At 37.8% G+C, this 18,508-nt stretch overlaps 1 protein-coding gene and 1 pseudogene across 22 annotated transcripts in view; one reads left to right on the top strand and one right to left on the bottom strand.

Moving 5' to 3' along the window:
- NRXN1 (neurexin 1) overlaps positions 1 to 18,508 on the top strand; it is a 1,120,109-nt gene that overhangs the window by 290,343 nt on the left and 811,258 nt on the right. The window lies entirely within an intron of this gene.
- Positions 4,981 to 18,283, bottom strand: LOC309644246 (protein mago nashi homolog pseudogene; annotated as a pseudogene). The gene has a single exon. The product of its transcript is annotated as a protein mago nashi homolog pseudogene (transcript).

An 18,508-nucleotide genomic window follows, 5' to 3' on the forward strand; every position in this document is an offset into this window, starting at 1 on the left:
GCTGAGTGTGAGTTTCATAATCATTCCATTATACTGTACAGACTCATTTTACTTTTTCATGGCTTTTTGAAATGTCTTCTCATTTATCCAGTCATTCCTTAGTGCCAAACACAATGCCAGACACTGAGCATACGAAAAAAAAAAAAAGAAAGAAAAAAACCAATAAGACACCTGCCTTGGCTTAAAGAGCTGATAGTCCAGTGTGATGTGAGATGGTGACAGAAGCTAAACAGGTAATTAGCGTGTGATACATTGTGATAAGGACCCTGGTAATTTAATGCTAAAGCAAAAGGAAGAGGGGCTCCTAAAAGCCCTGCAGAGGTCAAAGGAGGCCACTGGGAGGAAGTGATAAGGAAGAGGGTCTTAAAGAGAAGAAGCTAAGTAGCCTATTTAGTCAGGCAAGGTAGAGCAAGGGTCAGCCAGGAAGAACAGCTTGTGCAAAAGCTCTAAAGAAATGACTGGTGCTATTTAGAGAAGTGCACATAATGCTGCAGGACAAGAGCTGGGCTAGGAAAGGAGGAAGGGGTCAGAGGATGGGGAGAGAAGGGGCTAGAAAGCTAGGAAAGGTCAGAACAGAAGTGGTAGCAAGGTAGAGAACTATCTTGCAAGCAAGATAGAGAATTAGTTGGTTGGTTGAGGTCATGGTTAGTAGAATAGGACCAGAGGTGGGAATATCAGTTGAGAGGATGTTGAGTGAGATAGAAGTTTCAGAGACTGGGACAATGTGAATAAATAGAGGTACTGGCTCTGAGCAGAGAATCTCAGCTCCAGGTAAGGCAGCCGTGGAAGGACATGTCATATCACACATGCCCCACCCACCCGGCCTACCCACCCTGCCTTAGAGATTTGATGTGCCCATCAGTCCCCCCACATATGCACACACAATTGAACCTTACTGCTACAACGGGTTACAGGATTTTTTTTTTTGAAGTGTGGGATCTGAGATACGTATTTAGGGATTCTCAGAGATGTTTTTTAAAGACAGGACGTAGGGGTGAGGGTGGGTATGATAAGAGGGCATGGTGGCTTAACAAGATAGGAGCTGCAGAAGAAGAGGTGATTTGAGTGGGGAGAGCTGCCTCACAGTCCAGCAGAGGAGAGACTTCCCCTCGTTAGAGGAGTCTTCATAAAGGAGATGGGACTCTGTCCAGGTCTGGGGAATAGGTGAGATTTGACTGGTAGGGTGAAGGGAAACAGAGAAGAGAGGGGCCTGAGCAGAGGCCTGTAGTTGAAACAAACAGTGTGTGACTAACACCCTTTCCGTATGCCGAAAAATACAAGATCCCTTCTCTGAATTTACACAGGCTGGGTTCTCTTGTCTCTCTCATGCTGATGAAAAGATGTGTTGAAACTTGCCTAATAACTCAATGAAGGGACAGATCCATTTTCCAAGCTCCCAGTGGAATATTGAACATCAGCTTGAGGCCTTTGAAGAATATTGAATCATAACAATTGACGTGTTTGAGTAGTACAGGATCAGGCTGTGTGCGGGGAGATTTTTTAAAATGACCTATGTGCAGTCACCACTAAATAGAGTTTCCTGAAGCGTAAACTGAGTCTATGATCTGCTTGCGCCAAAGCTGTAATTCTCCTAGCGGCAGCTTCCTGAGACTTGATAAGTGGAGAATACCTTTCCTCCAATTAACTGGTGGTGCTGGATATGCTATGGGAGTGATCTTCACTCTGATGACCTTTATCAGTTGTTCACTAAATAAATGAAAACACAGGTCATTTAGATTGATAGTGCTCAACACTGGTCAGGGAAGGTTCCAGATTAATTAACTAAACTCTTGGCCATGGTGGCCCCATCTTTGCTATCCACAGAATGAAATTGCATAAGCATATTTACCCTCATCTCCTTAACTGAAGCAAAAATAGACCATAAGGGATTATTCTGAAGCTCATGATGTTCCTGACATATTAGCCCTTTCATAACTGTGTCTTGCACTTTCACAACATGTATTATTTTCAATGAACTTTCTTGTGCAGTCTCACTGAATTCTTCCCAACTGTTTGCTTATCTTATCTGATAGATTCAGTAGCTGAGATGCAGACTGATTGGTATTTCCTGAATCATATGCCAAGATGGTGGCAGAATTGGTGACTGGCTCCTCATCCAGTGCCTCTTGTTTTTTGCCAGTGTTCTTGACATATGTAAGTTACCTAGACGCCCAGGCTGAGAAGACATACTCCATATGTAGAACACATCCCAAACCGTGGAACCTCAGAGCTCAGCAAGTCTCTGAGCCCCAGGCTCCCATCAGCTCCGCTTCTGACTAGTCAGCAAGACATTGCATGCAATGCACCGTAAGATTTACAAATTCTACTCTTAATTAAACAGGCAAACAATGAAGGATTTGTATGAGTGGTATTCATTCTTATCTTGAAATATACATACATGGGCAATGTGTGATTTAACCCCAATATTTCACTAATAATAGTGACTTGTTTATAATGAGGTTTATTTATTTATTTATCTATTTATCTATTTTTACTGAAGTATAGTTGATTTACAATATTGGGCTAGTTTCAGGGGTACCGCATAGTGATTCAGGTTTTTTTTTCAGATTATATTTCATTATAGGTTAATATAAAATATTGAATATAATTCCCTGTGCTATACAGTAAATCCTTGTTGCTTATCTATCTTATGTATAGTAGTTTGTATCTGTTAATCCCACACTCCTAATTTGTCCCTCCTCCCCTAATGAGAATTATTGAAAAGTGTTTTCTGGTTTAGAAGTAACCTGTATACACCATTGTTCTCATATTTATGCTGTTGCCAAGAATTAATGATTGCTTTTTATTTTTGGTTTGAAGATAGTCCTCATGCTAATTAATAATTTAGGAACCCTTGTGCATTGTTTTCTCATATGTCCCCTTGGGCCATAATCATTTTATGGGATGAAAACCTGACTCACCAGTCGCCCTAGTAAATTAGTTCCAAACTGCCTTGGAAAGAATCCTCGTGCTGGAATAGACCACACTCATATTACCTGATGGTCTTGGAAGCATAGCTTTGTGATTAGTTTGGTGAAGATAGATGTGTGAGAGCTCTCAAAAGTGATTTTTCTTTTAGTTTTTATTTTCTGACATGAAGTTGATCTGCACGACCAGTGTGGACAAAAGGGGGGAAAAAAAAGACCATATTACTCTGGAAAGTGAAACAGAGAAGCAGCAAAGAATCCACCAACCTAATTCATTTCTGGGGGGAAAAAAAGCCAGAATAATGGTTATTTAAAAATAGCTCATAGTGGAGAGAAGGATCCACCACAGGCCAAAGCCCGCACGCTCAGTGTGTGTGGCCCTGACCTGATCCACCTGGGCCCTCCTCCTCCTAATAAGCACACACTGTCCGGCAAGGTTTAGGATTTGGCTAAAAGGGCACTGCATGTAAATAAGCGGAAAGGCTTGTTTTTAACCTCCAGAGGTCTCTGATAACACCCTGGAGATATCTCAGGATTAGGAGGCCCCTGAGTGAGCTATCCACTAGGTCATCTCTCAGCCCACCCTGCCTGCAGGTCTCGGGAGGTTCCAGGGTGCACTCAGTAGCTAAGGTGGGCCTCCATCTCCAGATGGAAACTTCTCTGCCTCGAATCCTGGGCTGGAAAGCTGACAGCTCTTGGCTACACAACGAGCAGGTACCTCCCTATTCCCTTCTGTCTTCCCTAGCCCGGGCTTTCTACCCCAGCTCTAAACCAAAACTACTCAGAACTGCTCACTTGCGTAGGTCTTGATTTTTACTACCAAAGGCATAGCAAAAGGGTGGTTTTGCCCTGATAAAGGAAGCGATGGATTAGCTCATACCATGGGGCAATTATGGTCAATCTGTTTACTTTTGCTGCAGTCACTCAGATTAAGAAATGCCACTGAGGTGTATACATATGTCAACATTTATCAAATAATATATTTAAAGTATCCACAAGTTTATTGTATGCCAATTATATCTCAATAAAGTTGTTAAATCGAAAAAAAAAAAAAAAGATGTAAGGCAAACTGAAAAAAAAAAAAAATAGCTCATAAGAAGGAAGATATAATCAACCTTTGTTTCTTGCTCTTTAATGAATAATATTCCAGTGCATTAACTGTTAGATAAGTCCTTTAGGTTTCGTTAGCATCTAGATTTGGTCTTTTAGCTAATTAATCTTGGTAACTAGAGAGTAAGCCATTAAGTAAACATTGGCAGTTCTAAGCATCAAAGTTGCAACTTTGCCATGAAATGACATGAAGCATAAGGAAAAGAGAATCCAACATACTTGAATCTAGTCCCATCAAAGACTGTCAATGCTTGGGCACCATTTTAGTGATGAGATAATTGGTAGGTTTGACTGGTATTACTGTACCATATTCGGGTATTACTCATATTAATAAACAATATTTAATTAAGTGCTTTAATGAGAACTTTTTAAATAGGGATATATTGTGTGTAATTAGAGAGATGAGACTTATTCTCTATTTCTTTAGTTTTATTTGCTCATGCCACAGTCTGTCTGGTTACAAAATCATTATCAATTTGCTCTCCTTTTCTTCCTGCACTATTTCTTGCCCATACTCTTTTTCTTTTCTCTTCCCCTTTTTTTACTGATTCTATAACTGTTCCTGCTTAACTCATGTACTTGAACCGAAAGGAGGGTTCCATAATTTTTGTGGAATCCTGTAGTTGGTTACTCAAGATGCTTCTCTGCACATTTGAGAGGCACTATTTGTCTCCACATACTAACACTTTAATACAGAAATCCTGTCATTCAGGAGGAAAAAGATTGACTTCAATGTGTCTGCGAGAAAACCATCCCATTTAAAGACAAACAGGCTTTCTCATGTTAGTATGCTGTGCTTTTTCTCTTTAAAGCATTCTTTCGCCACAGAAACACAGCCATTTTTCAGACTTCCAGCTAAAGATTAGGCTTTCAGTTTTAACACATAAATACCCAACAGGTATGGATTATTTTTACAATGACATAATATTTATAGATTTTATTAGGAACAAACCAAAAAATGCTCTAAGGAGGAAAGTAAAAAAGTAGCTATAATTCCAACACTGCTAAATCTTGATTTGATGTCCTAATCTTTTTATGTGTATAATATAAACCAAAAAAATTTGAGATCATGTTGATCTTAACGTATCAGAATACTTTTCTATTCCACTAACATTTTAAAAAAATTAACTGCCTATTCTTTATTAATAGACTTACTATTTTACTACTGTTGGATATTTAGGTTTTCTCCAAAGCTTTGCCTTTCTAAATAATCCTGCAATGAACACCTTTGTGCAGAAAACACTGTTTCTTTAGGTTGATTTCCTGATGTGAATTAATAGGACAAAGGGTATGAACATTTTCACGCTCTTGATAAATATCTCTTAATAGAATGTCAAAAGTGACTGTATTTATTTGTCTAGTAGAGTCAGTGTTTTTCTTGTCATTCTGTTTGAGCTCTTTCTAAATAAATGCGGTTTAAATGCGGTGCTTAAATGATCATAATTTCTATACTGGCATCCAGAATGCACTCTGCTTTACTTTGAGCTTCCCTGTCACCCCTGTATTTGCGAGATGGGAAGTTATATGCTTATAATTTTATTTTAGATGAAGCCATACCTAGAGAATAGGGGTGACAGACTCATGATGGATGATTTGGCCAGCCTCCACCATTCCCTCATTGCTAAGGAGATAGACAGTACTAGAGAAAGATCCCCATGGGAAGGAAAGAGTTTGTAGCAAAAGGAAGTGCAAAGAAAAGCCTTGCGGGTTTTATACAGATACCCAGCTCACAATTCTGCTCACAATTCAGTCTCTTCATAACATTTAGCAAGGCAAATTAAGTAGGCCTGTTCTTTCTTATCTCACCCCCATTCTGTTCCTTGCTGTCCCTCTCGATACTTTTTTGTCACTTCTTTCACATCAAAAGTGACCTTGATTTCCATTTTATCCTGATTTTACTGCATATAAATGTAGTATATTAGAGTAAAGCCAGCCTCAATGCATGATTCAGCTCCCCTCCAGAGCTTAGGAAAGCCCCAGAAATCTTCACAGACTGGTTTGGCCTAGGATTTAAGAACAATTGAATTATTTCTATCATTGTTGTTATTGTTTGCTTAAATATATAATGTGGCCCAGTTTGAGTATATCTGATTTTCCTCAGGGGATTAAAAACATTCTTTTTCCTCAGAGGAAGCAGGAATATCTTGCTTTTCTCCTGGTTTAAAGCCCAACATTTTATGAGTCTTCATTGGATCTAGAATCAAGTGCTAAACCTAGTTACAATAGGTAATGAAGATTAATCCTATCATTTCTGGATCACAGACTCTTAAGGGCCAGTGGGTTTTACCGTCTGAAGAGAAAGAGAAACAGTTCCTTAGGAAAGAGCTTGGTGCTTCAAAATGAAGCTCTCTGGTTTTGTGTTTGGTTTGTGGTAAATGAGATACAGAATGTCTGAACATGCCTTACCAAATTTTGTGCTCACAAACTGGATTCAAAAGGAAGGGCAGGGAGTAGTCATCCGTTTTATAGATGAGGAAATGAAGACTCCAAAGATTAAGTGACTTTATTAAGGGTCACATAACTAGAAGTTGTGGAGGTGAGATTTCTAGGTTAGTTTTATTTGGACTGTATCATACTATATAAAGTGAACAGGCTATAATGACGTTTATAGTCACCTAAAATATGACTGCATTGGGACGTTATCAGGAAGGCTGTGGCTGGGAGACAGAAAAATAAGCAAATTGGTCAAGGAGAGGATGAATATGAGTGTGAAGAAGCAAGGAAGAGATTTTCCACTGATCTGAGACTAGGTCGATTCCAGAAAGGTTAGGGTTGATCTGCATCAATGGGAGATACTAGTGAGAGTTAAATGGTGCAAGACAGAAAATGCTTCAGACAATCATTATGTGGCCTGAACCTTCACAATCAAGATAGAGACTGACAATTTTGAAGTGACTTGTGAAATGAGATCAATATTTTAAAAATGTCTTGTGTTCAATAAATATCTGACTTTTCAGTAGAAAATAAATTCCAGTTTCTATATAAAAACAACTTGACATTTTTCAGTAATACTTTTTAATGAACATTGCTTTGAGCTATAATATAATGAAATTTGCTTAAAAGTAGAACAGGCTGGTAATACTTGGCAGAACAAAGAGGCATATGGTAAAACAGTTGTGATTTGTTGGCGAAGGCTTTCAATTTCTGGAAAGCTAGAGGCTTTTGGCATAGTGGACTGCATCCTGATATTCAGTCCCAAAAAAGAACCACAGCAAAACAATATGCTTAGATTACAGTAGCCTGATATATATTTAAAGCATTTTTCCCTTTGAATTTATGGTTATAAATGCAGGCTGTGTTCATATTGCAAAGTGAAATAGACAATTGAGGAAATTTTCCAGATAATTCATATTCCATACCATTTTATATGACCTATAGAAAACTGTGGCATTTCAAGGGCAAGGAATTGATTGGGGGAAAAAAGCAGTCGATTCTCCTTCTCACTTTGTGTTAGTAAGTGTAGTATATTGAATTTAGTCTCCTTCAAATTTAACTTTTTTTTCAGTATTATTTTACTATGATAAGGATACTTACATGAGATTTATCCTTTTAACAGATGTTTAAGTGTACAAGATAATAACATTAGCTATAAACTTATTTTTAATAAATAATAAGAGAATGTGTATGTATGTAAGGTGAACTAGGAGCATACTGTGATAGTAAAATCACTTAGAAGTGAGATCAATATCTAATCAGAAGATCAGTGATCCCACAAGTAGGCCTGATTATCAAAAGACCAAATGGCATTGCCTTTGTCTTTTTATAGGGAACAGGCTATTTTTGTTTTTATAATTTAAGAAATCTCAAATGAACAGTGAATGAATCACCTATCCATTTTCCTTTTATGGTACATGAATTCAATATGTTTATCAAAGCCAGTTATTTTCCTGTAGTATTATTTTATTCTTCAACTAAACCAATACATTAATGCCTTTAGGAATTCCCCCTAACCCTCAACTTGTCATCATGAATTTATTGAAATGTAGCAAATGGTAAAATAACGAGCAGCCAAATGGCTTCCTTTCGGTTTCACTAATTTATGTTTGTGGCTTGTCAGTCATACTCTATACACAGCTAGAAATTTGCGGCTGAGAAGAAAATTCTCCCACTTCGGGATTACCTTGTCAGACTGCATGGAACATGATATAATCATTTTATTCTTTTTATTCCCCTACCTCATCAGTCTTACAAAGTTTTCTGAAAACATGCAGTTTTTCTTCCTTTAACCTTTTTGGGTACTTATTTCCTTCCCTTTTCAGGTAATCTCTTCTTGTAACAGCCTCAGGAGAGCGATAAGAAGAGAAAAGATAACTGGAAATGGTCATAGTAATGCTGCTAATAATAATAGTCTATCATGTGAAGCTGGCTTGTAAGTGGGTAACGGAGAGCCCGAGGTTTTGCTGCCAGGCTGGACTGCAAATCAAGATGTACATGAGAGGGATTAGTTATTTGTAGACTCTTGTGACACTGTCGTCTTCTTTTCTCCTTTTGTGTTAGCCGTAATGTAGAGGCATCTCAGCATCTTATTTGTTTTTGCCGGGAGCCTTCTCTGTTCAACATGCTTAACGCGTCTAATTCCCATTGTGATTTCCTCAAAACCTGTTCCTCTCCTGTATAGATATATAAAATCATGGGACTTATACCATCTCAGCCTTATTTTATTCTCTTCTCTTATTTTTGTTCCACAATCTTAGCCATCTTGCAAACCCTAACAGAATCATTTTCCCCCCAAATATTAAAGACAGAGGCAAGAAACTTTACATATGTTTCACCAAGTTCAAATAATACTAAACCTCTAGACTTTTGAAGCATATGAGTAAATTAACACCAAGATTAAATAACGATGCTTTTTGGGTATGTACTTTTTTCCTCAGATGAAGTGTAATAAATAAACCACGTCAGTTATAATAGGATTCAGCTGAATGGTATTTCTATGAAGAGCATACCAAGTAAAGATGGTTTTTAAATTGGAATTAAATGCATCTAATTAGCAACTATTAAATTGCTTAAGTTGTGGGCAGTTTTAAGGAACACGGACTCATTTGTCTCACATGTTTAAACAAATCGTAGAGGATTAGAAATCACTAAATTATTACCGATTCTTTCTAGTCTTCAAAAGATTCTAAGTGTTGCAGCAATCTCTGAATTGTCAATGCCTCTGGATCCTGGAATAAAATAAAATGGATGCCTTGGAAAAACCTGCTATTTGTTCACTCTTATCGTGGTGTTGTATTTAATAGGCTTTTAATTGAATACACATAATGGGGAGAAATCTGTTCTGAAATTTAAATTAATGAAAGCTTTTCAAAGTGGCTTCCAAATAAAAAATTTAGGCTTCTTTTCAGAGGATGGATAAGGATGGGAATTCTAATTACCCACACAATGTAGATTGCTTATGATTCATCTCTGCAAATCAGCAGTTTGAAATCCTATAGTTAGCATTGGGTACTCTCCAGTAAGATTTTATGAACATCAGCTTGGTATTTGGCAGAAATACAATGTCAGTTGTCCAGACATCATTTTTCTCAATGAGCACATGTTTATATGTTAAATAATCGCAGAACCAAATCAATTACAGTTTTATTTCCATTGACAGAGGTTAATACCCTGTGAGGTATATTTACATCATCAGAAGGCCACGCATTGTGAACCTTGGAGGAAAGGAATAATTTTACAAATGGAGATGATAGGCAGGCCAAAGAATTGTTGTTTCTTGAGGATTTGTATGCTCTTTTCCCTATTTTTAATTTACCTGAGTTTATGTTTTTGGCTTACTTTGTAAAATAATTCAGTTGGATTAAGACTAACAGTGCTGACAAAGTGAGAGAGTGGCATGGACTTATAAATACTACCAAATGTAAAACAGATAGCTAGTGGGAAGCAGCCGCATAGCACAGGGAGATCAGCTCGGTGCTTTGTGACCACCTAGAGAGGTGGGATAGGGAGGGTGGGAGGGAGACGCAGGAGGGAGGAGATATGGGGATGTATGTATATGTATAGCTGATTCACTTTGTTATAAAGCAGAAAGTAACACACCATTGTAAAGCAATTATACTCCAATAAAGATGTTAAAAAAAAAAAAAAAAAGACTAACAGTGCTAAAAGGGGCTGTTTGAGTCTGAATCAATACTTGTAACGACCTCTGTATAAACCAGTGCTTAAGAGCTTCTGTGCTCAGGATAACTGTTCTGAACTGGGCAGGCTGTGTATAATTTCATTAGTAACTATGTCCTCGTTCTTACTATTTGCCAGGCACCATGCTGGGTGATACAGATTGTGCGTTGCTTTAGCACTCAGAACAGGTTTGATGGGCCCTTCTCTTAAGCATCCTTGAGAAGTGACACCTGCAGCAAGTTTTGCTTAAGTGAGTCATCTTTCATTTGGAAAATGGCTCATTGAATTGTATGATTATTTTTTTCCTCTTCTTCCTGGCTGAGAGTAAGTAGGCTGTTAGAAAGCTGAGGGGAGATTCTTCCACTCTCTAATACTGGAGCCATCATTAAAACTGGGGATCATGCGTGCCTTTCCACGCCTTTGTACACTCAAGGAGCACTGACCACATGCTGTTTCAAGTCCTGTACTTACAAAAGGTGGTATGTAGGGTGGAGCCCGTTTCTGCTCTGAGAATTGCAGCTCTTGCATGTTTGCTGGCAAGCTTTTGTTAATTCCCATGTAAGGCAGTGTGACTTGCACAAACAGCTGGGTTTTGCTGCTATCACTTGGAAGTTTATTTCCCCCAGTGTGTATATAAGCCCTACTTTGGGAGAAGATGAAATCAGGTCCTAGAGAATTCTTTCTTTGAGAGTACACTTTGCTAACTCAGACCCACATTCAACAGAAAACACAAATTTATCTGTTCACAATTGTAAATGTATACAATAGTGCTCAATGGACTAAATATTCAAGTAGTAAGCTCTTATTTATTCAAAGCTATAAAAACAGTTCTATAGATGTGATTAAACCGTGCATGGGAAACATTAAATTCAAGTTAAGGCTTTCACAGGCAAAGCTTTGCACAAGTGACCCATCTCTTAGAACCTTCAGGTAGACCTTAGATGCCACCTGTGCCACTGCCACCTCTCCCCTTCACTTTCTTCTTAAATCAGAATGTCTTCTTTTGTCTTATTTTCTCAAAGTGTGTTCTTATTGGGTAGCAAGAAAGAGTAAATATAACAAAGAAAGGGCCAATCCCATAAGCATTATTCATGAGGGAATATGTATCCTCGATGATGCATTCTATATATTTTGCTTTAAGAAGCATAGTTATTGAGTATGACATTCTGAAGATTTATTTCTTATTCTCTTTGAGGTTAGAAGGGTGAAAACTGCTTTTTTTTGGTTATGTTACTTATTTATTAAAGAAAATCATTTATAGTTTATAAAAAATATTATACACAAAAATGTCCTGATAACGGTGATTAAAAGCAGCTACTCCCACACTCCTTGTGTCCACACCAATATTCAATCTAGATTGGCTTAATGTTGAAGTGTAATTCAGTAAGACCAAAGACCAAACACTTCAGGTCCTGGAGAAAATAATAAAATACTCGTAAGCCTTCTGGATCCTTGGAATGATTGACATCAATAAAGGAATCAATTTTTGATATCATGAAGGAAATGTGTTCATCTCCAATGATGATTTCAAGCTCCTGCCGGCGCCCTTAGTCGGGAGGAGGCCACAAAGCATTATCCTCTTTGGGAATTTCAGTGTCATCAATTATTCTCTTCAGTTTCTCCATCACGCTTTTATGTACATAAACCTCTTTTCTGATCATATCAGTTTTGTAATTGTTGTTATTGGCGTATCTTGATCCCATTGGGTCAGAACTCAGACTCCAGGAGTTCGAAGCCGAACTTGCCCTTGTGACCCCTGCAGTAATGCAGATAGAAGTCACTCTCCATGGCTCTGAAAACTGCTTTTAATTTCAAGGAAATCTACATTCACTTAGGCTAGCTAATTAGTACTTGCATAGGTACTTTGGTGGTGGTTAGAAGAACCATTTGTGTAGGAATTTTGATGGTGATGCTAGAATAAGGAAACATTAAAGCAGAGTCAGGAACCCAAATACTGCTCAGCCAAACAGGAAAGGAATGTTTTGGTTTTCCTTTCCTTCCCTTCCCTTTCCCCTTTTTGCTCTGTGTTTCAACATCTAGTGAGCTACGTATAAGAAAAGAGCACCCAGGTTTTAAGTGAAATTTTATAATTTTTAACTAATGGTAAATAATTGAAATCAAAAAATTAAAGTAAAACTCTAGGGAAACCACCAAAAAAAAAAAAAATTAAAAAATGATGGCTGGTCAGATAAGGACTCTGAATGCTATGTATGAAATTTGGCCTTAAAACAGTATAGGCTTCTGTCATTATCATCTATCATCATCATCATCGTCATCATTATTATTATTATCATTACTTTAATTTGTATAAAACTTGCTGACGGTAGAATATGAACTGCAGTTATCTGGTAAGATCTCCGGTCCTAACATATGGCAGTATAGGTCACACTCCCAATGTCTACTCAAATCTTAATTCTGCATATTGACAAGATGGAGGGTCCATGTTAACAATGACTGTCAGTGATGTTAGGATGGACTCTTTCATTTTAAAACCATAAATCTAAGATTGTACCTATTATCATTCCTTCTTATAAACTTTTAAAATTGAACTAGTCATTTAGTTTGAGAGTGGTGGCAGATGGTGTGATTAAGATGTCTCTGTTCCAGTCCTATTTCAACCACTGATTTACTGGGTAACCTTGGACAAGTTTCTTACCCTTTCTGAATCTCAGCTCCCTTATTTGTAAAATGGAAAGTTGGCTTCAGATGACCTTTAAGGTTATTTCCAGATCTTAAATATTATAATTTTACAAACTAATTCTTCTAAATTGCCAGTTAGATTGCTTTCTCCACTAACAATTATTTATCTGAAGGAACCAATTTATATTCAGTCTAAAATTATCATTTTATTCCTCTTTTTGAATCCTTTAAAGATAGCCATGTTCTCTGTTATATTTGATGCAATGATGCTTTGATAGATCTTTTATTTATTCTGAGCCTCTGTTTCCTCCTCCCAAATTGTTTCTGAGGCCAGACACCTGCTGGGGGTTATGTACTATCTCCTGGGAAATCATCCAGAACAAGAATGGAATCAGCGAAGGGCATGGGATGCCAACGGGAATCGAGTTCTGACCCTTTTCCTTTCTGGCAAAAAGAACAGGATTCTTTGACTTCTAGACTAACATAGATCAGGGCTTCAGAAACCAACTAGTCTAGTTTTCAATGATGCAGGATGGATTGTCATGCCACATCTTCTTGCAATGGACTACTTCTGAGACAGCTTGTAGCATCTCTGGACAACTATAGCTGTAGCTGTCTCGGTAAAATAGATAAATATAACCATTTTAGAAATCTAATGTATATCAACATATGTTTGATAAAATATGAGGAAAATCTGAGGATGGATTGGGAGATTTTGAAAAACATAAAATTCAGAGACCAGTTTTTCATAAAGCATCAATTCCTAGCATCACTGTCAGTATGCCTGTTTATCTTGTCTATCTGTGAGATTGAGCCATCAGGAAGTTTTCTTGGTGGGGCTTTCAGTATTAGACATACTTGCTGCATTCAACTTCTGCAAAACTGATACCAGACACTCACTGACAATAGGTGTTATCTGAAGCAATATATTGCTCAGAGAATCGAAATGTCGTATATCTGATTTGGGGGTCTCTTGACTCAACCAGTTAATTATTTTTATTGCCCTATAGGAATTTACACTTGTTGGTGGCAGATGGGACTCCAATTTTAAGCATTTGCCTAATTAAGCATATTACTGAAATAGGTGATTCCAGGTGAGGAGCTTTCAATTACTACAGACTCTTCCAGCTCCCACACTAAATGTGTCCTAACCAAGGAAACTGAAGGAGCCTTGAAAACTGTTTGAAGGATTTGGGAATTATTTGTAATTTACCATGGTGCCTTTGTTGTATGGATTATAACTTTCTGGGCTTACGGGGATTAATTAATAAGACTAAATATGAAAGGCTGCACACTAATGTCATTAACAGGAGCCATAATTACAGAACATAATTGGCAATAATTCTTCAATGGTTATTTGGTAATCAGATTCTTTTGGAGTTAAATGAAAATCAAATAGACATTTTATTCATAGAGATATTAGCAATACAATAATTCATAATCACACTTGTCATTTAACCTTATCGATGCTGCACACTGTGTCAAAGGAGGCCTGTGGTGTGTCCAGGAATAGTTGGGTAGAGTCTTTTTTGCAGGGCCAGGATGGGATGCTGAGTGAAAGTATAGCCTTTGGAGTTAGAGAAACATGGATTCTAGTCTTGGTTGTGTAACTTACTAGTTGTGTGACCTCTGACAACCCACCAACCCCTACCAAGCCTCTGTTTCTTCATCTGTCAGTAAGGGCGATGCCTAGCTGATGATGTTGTTTTTGAAATGAAGTGAAATAATGCTTGTGAAATCTTTACTATCATGTATGGTACATAATAGGTGCAGTTCAAAATAGGAGGTTGCTTGTGGTCATAGCAGAGGGAATGGTGCCCAGCAGAAGCCAGGATACTGTGAATGATACGGAGGAGACAGACTCTTTGGGCTCATAACCCATATGCACCTTCTCCTGGCTGTGAGCCTTGGGAAAAGTCCTCAACTGCCGTGTGCTTCAGTTTTCTCTTCTGTAAAATGGTGCTAGTGATTTGTCTACCTGATAGGGTTGTTCATAGGATTAAATGAAAGAATATGTGTAAAGGGATTAGTAGGTTAGCACATAGAAGCATTGGTATTATTACTGTTACTATTACCCATGTGGAAAAGCTTATTCATGACTGATGAAGTAGAGAAAATTACCAAAGAAAATAGAATCTTGACCTGCCTCAAGAAGAGTTATTGAAGTCTGTTAGAATAAGAAGACCAGATGTATTAGGTGTGGTCTCACTGGCTTTGAAGTCGGAATCATACTTGGAATTCCACCATCTAGATTGTCTTGGGAAGAGATGAAATAGACTTGAAAGAGGACCAAGGAAGGGGGTGGAACCCTCAAAAATCCAGCAGACATAATTGATTATCTATGATGTGCCAAAAACAAGAAAAAATAAACTAAAAGGGAAACATCTGTTTCCATCATACATCCACAAAGAAATCTGTAGGAATTGGAGGAACATCCCCCCAAATGTGAACATTCTTGGCTCCCTTCCTGTCCTCCCATTTGCCTGATTCTCCTGACTCCTATCCCAACTGCCAAGAATATACGAAGTAAACTCTAAATGCCAGGAAAGAAATTCTTCAGAAAGACAAAGCTAGTAGAGGTCAAGGACCTGAGTACAAAGTCACTTCTGAGTTGTGGTCATCTTTTTCTGATCCCTGTGCAACCTAGATGACCTATTGTACACCCTCTAGTGCCAGCCTCTGTCTTGCTTAATCTAATAATCTACTCTGAACACAGAGCATGTGAGAGAAGTCTGTGGGTGGGGTTCATTTGTATACTTTAATACACTTCCTGGAATTCGCTCTCCTTGCTTTGAACAGAAGCGTGAGCATTCTCCAGTCACCCTGAATGGGTTAAGGAAGCTAACTGGAGGATTCAGCTGTTCCCCATATCCACCCCCCCCCCTTTTTTTAAATTCTGCTTTCAACCCACTGCCTTCATCTATCTTCCCGAACAGGATATTGATCAGCTCTTGAAATGGTCTTTCTCATTTCTGGACACTCTCTCTGCAGATACTGTAGGAGTGGAGGAGAATATGGTCCTGCCCTTGAAATGTAGTTATTTCGGAACTGAGCTTTAAGAGCCTCTGATGAGGCAGATGATGCATAAGCAACCCTCTAGTGGCCAGGGAGGCCCCAGTCAACAACAACAAAAAAGGAAAGTCAGCCCCCAGTCTCTGAGTGGACTGTTTCAAAAGTGCCTTTGTGAACTCGTTGCTTGAAACTCAGACATCATTTGTTCATTGATACAATGAGCTCACGGAAGTCTCCTTAACCCTTAATGTCCCTGAGGCAGATAGTATTGTACAACAGCCATTGTTAGAACGTTGTCACCTGGCATATCAATATATCTATAGCAAAGTCTAATTATAACTTTGGATGCCGAGAAAACATGATGTGGTCGGAAATTGAATGGGACTCCTTTAGGTTCCAGTCACTGCTGGTTACTCTCGTGATCTGAGCAGGGAGGAGGCAGAGCTAGAGGGTCCCATTGGCAGTGAGAGGAGAGGATCCTGTATTCTTGCCTGGGTGTTTCTTAATTATCATCATATTTCCCACCACCATCTGTTAACCTTTTGGTGAATCAAGACGCGATGGGCTATGCCAAGACAGAGAGGAAGGCCATGTTCAAGTTAGGTTTGAATTCCTTAATGGAAAGAAAAAAATGAAGGAAAGGAAACGAAAGGAATGGAAGGCATTCAGTAGCAATGGCATCTGTAGAGGAAAAAGTTAAGGCAGTTCTTTTCGACTCCCAGAAGGGCAGCTATAAATGTAAAAATATCTATGATTTACTGAGTGCTTACCATGGACCACATACTGTGCTGACCCTTCACTTGCATTATCTCATTTAATCCTAGCAATAACAGTTTCATGTAGATACCACTATCAACTTCATTTTATGGATGAGTGATTAACATAAAATCAACAGCGATTTAAAGGGATTAAGTAACAGCGATTTAAAGGGATTAAGTATCTTGCCCAAAGTTGCAGAGATTGCAAGTGATGGAGCTAGGATGCCATCATGCTGGTTGGATTCTGAGGCCTGTCTAATTAACCATGATGCTGCCTGCCTTCCAGCCAGATACTAAAGTGAGGAGTGCCTGCTCATAGATAGATGCCTTTCATTGAGAGGACAGGATGTGATGCAAAAAGCAGTGAATAGAGAAATGTCAAATGATTCAGTCAGAAAATGATGATTTATTTAAAACCCTTTGATTTGAGAAAAACTCCTTTGTATGCTTTTATTGCAATAATTTTGATAGCAAATTAATTTTGTCCTGCACTATGCCATGCTGTCTTTAACATTCTATGCTAAGCATGTATTTATTTTACAAGAAAAGAACAGCATTTTTTCAGTTTCATAACTATAATCATACCATTATGAATATGTATTCATAATCTAAAGCTCTGTGAAAGGCAATTAATTAAAGAGGTAACACCTCTCTACTTAGATTTTGCTCTAGGGAAGTCATTTAACTAATCTGGACCTCAATTTGTTCACCTATAAAAGTGGGGAAAACAGGTTTACAACGGTCAATAGGAATGTTTAGAAAGTGCTAAGCATAGTGCTTTAGCTTTAATAGATTCTGAAGAAATAATAGCTGTGATTATTAATAATGTTGTCTTCTAGTATTATTATTATGGTTGTTATTACTGTTACTATAAATAAAATATTTCCTGATATAACATACCAGTTAGTCCTATTTGGGGAGACGAGCACCTGTGAGAAAGCTCTCCAAGGCCCCTTCTCCTCTTATATGCTTTTATACTGTTTTCTTTCCAGATGGGAGATTTACTGTTCTTATAAATATTATCCTCCTAGATTCATTATTAAAATGTTATCCTGTTTTAATCAAAACACTGGAAACTAACTATGATAGCATTTATATTATTCTCTTTTCATAAAAAAATAATTTTGTTGCTATTACATAGTCTTCTGACTATAAAGACATAGCTTGTAAGTACTACTTTTTAAATTGTGTGGCTCAGGTCTTGACTGATATTGTACATAAATGTTCTCAAAAGATGTGAAAACAGAAATAACATGTGGAAGAAAAGGCTCAGTGTGGGTGAGAATTCCAACCCCTCATAGTTATGGGTCTATAAAGACTCCAGTTTTGTGTTGATTCTGATTTCAGGGCAATCTTGAGCTAAAATTAGGTCCAAGACTAGTGAGTATATGGTGATTCTGTGAGGGGGAGAAAATTATTTGTTTTTTTCCATTTATCCACATTGTCTCACAGAGGTGTAATTCTCTGAAAATTTGCTATTAAATTCTTTGCTATTGAATAAAATTCAGTATAAAATAGTTATTTCTCACTCTTGTCCTAGGTAGATTCGTATTTAACACCAAAGGGAATTTTAGGGTTTCCTTATCAATAAAGACAAAAGATGCAAAAGATGGAACTGTAGTGAGCTTTTTAAAGATCATGTGACAGTTGAATCAGACAGGGTTCATTTTTTAAATATGTCTTTGTTATTTGTCGAATTAACCGATATGCAATTTTTTTTTTCTTTTTTCATCTGCAAATTGCCTTTTTTCATTGGGTTTCTGGAAAAAACAATTGATGTGGAAAGTACTTAGCATTAAGTCTGCTATGTATTTAATGCTCATTACATGCTCCCCTCTTTCTTCAAACATTCCCCCAACTTTTCTTTCCCATTTCTCAGCTAACATAAACTACCAGACCAAGAAAGTATCTCATTTGAAATATTTTCTGACAAAAAATGCTGACCAG

Source organism: Balaenoptera physalus (assembly GCF_965194825.1).
Source record: "Balaenoptera physalus genome assembly, chromosome: 15".
NCBI lineage: Eukaryota > Metazoa > Chordata > Mammalia > Artiodactyla > Balaenopteridae > Balaenoptera > Balaenoptera physalus.